Source organism: Pleurodeles waltl, chromosome 10 (genome assembly GCF_031143425.1).
Source record: "Pleurodeles waltl isolate 20211129_DDA chromosome 10, aPleWal1.hap1.20221129, whole genome shotgun sequence".
In the NCBI taxonomy this organism is placed as follows: Eukaryota; Metazoa; Chordata; class Amphibia; order Caudata; family Salamandridae; genus Pleurodeles; species Pleurodeles waltl.
Genome location: NC_090449.1, coordinates 141,744,271 through 141,752,097, shown reverse-complemented (window position 1 = coordinate 141,752,097; position 7,827 = coordinate 141,744,271).

The window sequence follows — 7,827 nt, the reverse complement described above, 5'->3', positions numbered from 1 at the left end:
ACAATTCTGTGATGTTAAGTGGTTGATAAATGTATTAAACTGTTAGATCATAAGTAATGTTTAAAGGCATACAACTCTGTGATGTGAAGTGATGGAGAAATGAATGAAAATCTTTATTCATAAGTAGTGTTCAAAGGCAACTCTGTTATCTTACGTGATGTCCAAAGGCATGAAATTCTAAGCACTTAAGTAACGCATGAAGGCATGCAACTCTGAGATCTTGAATAATGTCCAAAGGTAATTCCACTCTAGGTTCTTATGTGATGCACGAGGCACACAAAACTGGTATTACACGATGTTGAAGTTATGTAACCCTGTGATCTTCAAATATGTACAAAGTTATGCTATCCTAGATAGTGGAATCATGTCAAAACATATGCATTTCCTAGTTCACAGGTAATGTGCAAATGTGTGATACTTTATTAAGTGATCTCCCCAATCATGGAACACTAGATTCTTAAGTACATTTCAAAAGCAGGTGACTCTGTGATCTTCAGTTATATCACCTCCAAGTCCTTTTGCAATGTCCAAAGGCATACAACTCTAGGTTCTGGTGTGATGTCCAAATACATGCCTTTGCTTGTTCTTCTGTGATGTAAAAAATCTCACTTAGCATCGTAGTGTCCACTGATTAAGGATTACTGGCAAAAACCGTTTCAGACACTTAACAACATGACAGGCCTGGCACTAGCCATGGACCCACTGATACCGCTGCTGGGCTATGTCAAAAAGGTTCTGAAAGGAGTACAAAAGTTTGTGGTACTAAATGCAAGGTGACCATACACTATGGCAGAGGTGAGCCCCCCCCTACAATGGCTGACTGGATTACAGACCTGATTACATTCCTCACGCATTCCTATACATACAGTGAATTGTAACCCAGGATCTTCCGACCAAAAGACCTTCGAGGTCCCCTGAGGACACACCTGATAAATGGTCTAGCAGATCCAGAAGTCAATACACTAAGCTATGGAGAACCAACGGCTTTGTCATAATAAGTATAAAGTACCCGGAAAGCGACACCACCTAGGAGAACACCTCAGTTGATATGAAAGGGTATGAAAATAATGCAGTATAGCTCTTTGCTTGTTTATTGTACTGCAGCATGGAAGCTTGTGTATGTGCTATAAGAAGGTTCCAAGCTGGATGGCAATGTACATTGGCTGTGTGATAAGTAAAGCTTTAAAAAAGGTGATATGCAAAATCATGCAACTCGAGATGACTAAATGATGGCCAAAGGCATGCAACCGTAGATTATTTAGCCATGTCGAGAGGCGCGCAACTCCAGCTGAAGTAATGTCCAAAGGGGTGCAACTCTAGCTCCATTAGTAATGTCCTAAAACATGCTACAACGTATTATGCGACGTCCAAAAGCATGCAGATCTGTGATCATAACTGATGCCCAATTTTAGGCAAATAGGTGATCTTTTAAAATTGGTGAATTAAAACTAGGCAGTTTCCCAATACAACAGTGGTGAGGAGCCATGCAAACGTCTGTGACCTTAAGTGACGTCCAAATGCATGCATCTCTGGACATCAGTCATCAGGAACGTCTATGGAAATATAGTTTAAGACGTAGGACATACAATGACACGCGTCAGCTTACGTTGCAAGCAATATGTAGTATTTAGAACGCTTTCGGCCACGAGCACCACTCGCTTATCATTTCCATTACTTTCATCCTATACTGACGGCATCACGGCGTCCTTACGCAGGCTTGGGTGGCGGACGTGCTTCTCTCCGCGTCTTCGTCATGGGCCCTGGGTGTATTTTCGTAGCAGCTCTCTCTTTTCCTGTCATCATCCAGATTCAAGAGGTCAGCAATGACACTCTTCACGTGAAGTGTTTCCTGGTAACGTCAGACAGAACACGGAGGAACAATGTGGCTCGGAGAAAACTACAATAATTAACATATAAATTGCATTTTTTGACCTAGAGAATTAAATTGCCGTATTTCTGAACTACTTTAATGGTAGGATAAAGACTGATAATATTAAATCCTTTATGCACACTGACACGGGAGTCTGACATAGTACTGTGGAAGACATTTTATCTCTAGTGTTTTTCCATGGACCTTGCAGGCATGAGGCCTGAAGTCTGGTACAGGACAGTGTCGTCTCTAGAAGTGAAGGTTAATGGGGGCACACATCGGGTCACAGATCAAAATGGCCTGGCCACCCACAAAGGTTACATGTATGCATGTGTGTATTTATGTCTGAAAATATATATAGAGATATATACACACATACAAAGTCAGATTTAAACATTTTAAGCAAACATGTATGTATGTGCGTGTGTGTGTATATATATATATAGATGTACATGTATATTTATAGGCACACACACACACACGCTTTTACATGGTCACATATACATATTTGCTTATCTATCTATCTATCTATCTATCTATCTATCTATCTATCTATCTATCTATCTATCTATCTATCTAGCTATCTATCTATCTATCTATCTATCTAGCTAGCTAGCTAGCTATCACTTACTGGCAGCCGTCAGTAGGTAGTTATAGTTAGGACCTAGTTTCCATTAAAATAGTGTTTCTTGACTTGACTATATCTTTGCCTCTGTTTGAGAAATCTTCACAAAATGTCCCCAAAAAGTATACCCAATAATCTTGTTGTGCATGGGAAGTTTCAGGATGATCCCTTGAGGGGGAGCTGAGAAAAGAGGGGGGGCAAAAAAGTGCATTTCCCATTTTAATTCGCATAGGGATTTTAGGGCCAGATGTATGAAAGCTTTTTGCATTTGCAAACGGTGCAAATGCCCGTTTGCGAATGCAAAAAGCCATTTCAGAATGTACGAAAGGCATTCTGAACGCAATTTTAAGGAATCGTTAAAATAGCGATTCCTTAAAATTGCGACCCTATTTAGAGAGTCGCAAATTATGACTCTCTAAATAAGAAATCGCAAATAAGGATTCCTTATTTGCGATTTCTAAGCACAAGTAAGAAGCAATTCCTAAATGCGATTTGGGCATTTAGGAATCGCTATTTACCACCAGGTTGAACCTGGTGGTAACCATGTGCAAAATTTAAAAATGCATTTTTAAAATTTACATGTAAAGCGCACATGCCCTTTTGGCAGGTGTGCACCTTACATGTTGCAAAAAATTATTTTGGGGTGCAGCAGAGGGGGACTTAGGCCCCCAGCACCCTGGGGTTTTGCATTTCCAAAATTGCGAGTTTTGGTTAAGAAATCGCAATTTTGGAAATGCAAAAAATGTGCAGATATGGTCGCAATTTGCGATTCGGTAATAGCATTTGCGATTTTTAAGAAATCGCTATTACCGATTCGCAAATGTGATACATTGCATTTTGCGAATCAGAAATAGTGATTTCTTAAAAATCGCTATTTCCGACTCGCAAAAGGTCTCCTTGATACATCTGGCCCTTAGGCACAACTATTGTCTGAACTGCTGGACGGAATCACACCAAAATTGGCAGAAAGGTAGCTCTTGGTCCAGAAAGAGTGCTTTTTGTTATTTGGTGTGAATCCATTTAGTAGCTTTTAAAATATTAAAAGAAAACCAAATTTCTACATCTGAAGGCGTGAAGGCTTCACAAGTACTCTTGATCTTGTGCAGAGATCTGATTGGCTGCCAACACTTCAACCAGGAGGTGTGAGAAATGTAAAAAAAAAGAAAAGGGGGCTGGGTACATGTACCCAAACCCAAGGCTTAAAAGTATTTTTTTTTAATCACACTACTTTCACTGTTATTTAAAAAAAAAGAAGAGCAGTCTCCCGCATTTCTCTCTTTTGTTGCCCACAGGTGCGCCAGGTCCCAGGTTGACATTTTGGGGGAAAAAACAAGGGGCACGCATGGGGAACACCTCCTGGGGCTTTCAGCAGCCCTGGGGACCTTCCCCCTCGGAGCTACCTTTCTAAAATATGCAGGGGAGCCGTGCAGCCCTTCATGCTCTGGGTACTGCCTCCTCCCTGGCCCTTAAACTTAACAGTATGTGGGGGGCTTTAGAATCCCCCCACGCTCTGGGGACCACCACCTACCCAGGGCAAATTACTAGAATAATAGTTGGTGGCCTGCAGGCCCACCCCAGGCTCCAAGGACCACAACCTCCTCGGGACAAAATACTTTTTGCATAAAAAGGGGGCCCTTTAGACCCCTGGTCCATTGGGACCACCACCTCCCTGGAGTTAAAATAAGTATAATGGAGGAGGTCCGTCACTGACCCTTGGACCCAGGGCCCACTACCTCATCAGTGCAAAATTTAAATAAAGGAGGGGGGCTACTCAGCCCCCCTCATGGAGCCATGCATGGCTCTGGGAACCACCATGCCCCCCAGGGCCGGCTCCTGCTACCTCCTGAGGTGCCATCCCCCCGGTAGGTAGCTGTTTCCTTTTGCTTGGCCGAAGTTGACAGCTCCAGCCAAGCAAAGGCAAACATAACTCCACTTTCAGCAAGCGAGAGCTGTCAAACAGCCCCAACTTGCTAAAAGCTTAGTTTTCACCTCTTTCCCTGCATGCAATTATGCATGCAGGGAAAGAGATGAAAACATTGCTTCCGTAAGCAGGGAGCTGCTCCTGCAGGAGATGGGAGCCGGCTGGGATTGCGGGCACCGTGAGGCTCCCCCACAGCCCACATAGGTTTAAACTGGGTGCCCGGGGCACCCAGTAGCATGAAGCCAGTCCCGGGGGTTGACCCCACCATATTTATTTTTAGTGTTGTCCCAGGGAAGTGGTGGTTGCTGGGACAGGGGGATGTCTGAGATCCCTCCATACATTTTTGTTATTATGTTGTGCTGGGGAGGTGGTGGTCTCCGGGGTCGGGCGGGGCCAGTGCGGCCCACCACTAATTATATATTTTGAATGCTGCCCCCTTTAAGCTCCAAACCCCTTCAGCCATGCATGGTGCAGGATTCAGAGCTTAAAGGGGGTTGACTGCAGGGCCTGGCCGCAGGACAGGTGACTGTGGCCAACCCCTGCCTGGCATGGCTGGAGGACGTGTGTGGTGTGGCATTTGATCAAGGGGGTGCAAAGAAACATGGGAGGTCCCAAAACCGACTTCTAATCCAATACATTTTCCATAGACTTTTGTGTTTCATGTAGCATGAAAACCAACAGCTGGATTTTTTAGAAAATTTGGCAGTAATACATAGGGGGTGTAGATGATCCTGTGAGGTAGTGCAAGTAAGTAGACTAAGTAAATGTTAAGCTATAAGGCTTTTATTTTTTTTGTTATATCTGTGACCGCAGCAGTATTGGGGGGTTATTACCTCTGTATATCGCAATGACAAGGGATTATCTGATAAGCTAATGTGTTATTTTCCAAAACATGAAGGCAGCCATGTTGTTCTACAAATCAGTTTGCCTGTCTTTTGCAATATAACCTAAGAATGGGTTTAGAAATAAGTTATATAGTTACTTTCATTTATTATTATTTCAGTATAGTAGTGATAAGAGGGGAATAATATTTGAAAATGGTTATATGTTTTTTTTTAAATACGGACTACTGCTGTACTTTCGCATAGGCCTCTAGAGCTGTGGTTCCCAAACTGTGGTCCGAAGACCTGTGGGGGACCACAAAGCCTCCTCAGGGGGTCCGTGACTGCTTAGAAAATTAACTAATATTAAATTAATAAAGTGTATATAAATAAATTGTGTGCATGTAGAAATGAAAAGTTTAAAGCATATAGTTAATGTCAAGGAATTAGAAATTTGAGGCTGAAAATTTAATTGGTATCCTCAGATTGATTTGTGGGAGCAGTGCAGGTGTATCAAACAGAATATAGTATGGACGAAATGTGGCTTCAATTGAATTTAGAAAAGCTCCAACCTTCCTACAATTTATTTTTATTTTTATTTGTTTGGAAATTAAATAAAATGTGTCAACATTTGTGTATGTGTTTAATGGGATGCTTTTTTCTGTATTTTTTGTGTATTGTTTGCAGTTCAAATCATTGACAATGTTTAGGCCTCGGTCCTCCGCTTCCACTAATGACTCAGTGGGGGGTCAGTGGATTCCAGTGATGATAAAGTGCGGGTTCCCCGGATTTCAATAATTATTCAGTGGGGTCCCCGGGTTCCAGTAATGATAAAGTGGGGTTTCACAGAAGTCAAAAGTTTGGGAACTCCTGCTCTAGAGAGTATTGCAGCACTTTAAAAGTATTAAAAGTATTTTTTTTAAAGAACTCATATATTTTGTCATTTACTCATCTTCCTGGTAGGCTGGCTGTTAAAAGAGCCTTTGAAGTGTGTACTTTGGATTTGGAAATAAATATTTATATATATATATATATATATATGTATATATATATATATATATACACACACGCACACACATACACACATACATGTGTGTGCCTATATATATATATACACATATATTTATTTAGATGTACGATAGACAGTGCACGTTACCATGCACATTAATTTGTCCAATGTTGTTTGCTTAAAATGTTTAAATCTGACTTTTAATGGCTATGTGTCTCTATCTTTAAGTATATAATAAATCTGTACGCATGTGCATATATATATATGTGTGTGTGTGTGTGTGTGTGTGTGTGTGTGTATATATATATAAATATAAATATTAAATGAATAAAACAAAGGTTACAGGATGTTATAGTTAGGAAATAGACCTAAAAAGAACCATAGAAATTAACTTAAAAAAACAAAGGTTACAGAGACGTTATAGCTAGGCTCACATTTTAAACATGCAAAAACATAGAAATTCACCTGTTAGAGTTATTTCAAGAAACTATACCTTGCGCCCCCACCATGCACAGTTTTTTTGTCAAAAATGTTACTGCAAATATTACATTGATATTATCAACTGTGTTATCAAAGATATTATGAGTGCCGTAATTTGTGGAGTAATCGGCAGTGCATGGTGAGGGTGCATGTTTTTTTAATGTAAAGTAATTTTTATTACTTTATGTTGATCCAACCACCACCGGGCATGGCGGGCGACCAGACCCTGTGGCCAGAGAGAGAGAAAGAGAGTAAGAGGGAGCAAGACAGAGAGTTTTTTTAGACTTTGATGAATGTAATACTTAGAAGGAGATATTTCTGGACAAATTGAAAAGAAAAATGTATTTGTCAATTAAAAAGAGTGAGCTCACCTTTCAGTATGAACCTTAAACTTTTGAAGTTTAAAAGAAATGACCATGGGTACACCCAGAATAGAACCCTCAACTTTCAGTGTGAGGGTCTATGACCTGAACCTTTAGGCCATCGGTGACTCTTTACTGTGATGCTTCTAGACATGCCTATGACAATCCATCCACCCATGTGATTGGAAAGAAACGTGAATGTTCCATCACTAGGAAGGATTAACAGTCAAAACACTAGAAAATAAACAAACCCACTGCCAAGGGATACTAAGATTACAACCTTCAGCCTAATGAGTGACAGCACAAGACCTTGACCCTTAGGCCAGAAGTTACTCTGTTACGCTCTGCATCCAAACATAACTATAAAATTTGTACCAAACATCTTGCTAGTCTGACCTTTGAAGTCATTGTATGGGTAGACCATTGCAATGACAATCTCTCTTTCTGTTCCATCTCTTTATGAAATGGAAGAGAGAGAGAAAGTGACAGGACTGTGGGAGTAGCCTGGAGGCCCTGTGGTCCTGGCAGCACCCTATGTCCTGCGGGATCCAGCATTGCTCCTGCAAGCAGGGAGCTGCTTTAAATAGCAGCTCCCTGCCTACTGGAGCAATGTTTTCATCTGTTTCCCTGCCCGCGTATTTGTGTCTAGGGAAACAGATGAAAACTTCGCTTTCTGCAAGTGAGCGCTGTTTGACAGCTCTCACTTGCAGCAAGTGAAGTGTTTGACTTGGCAGAAGCT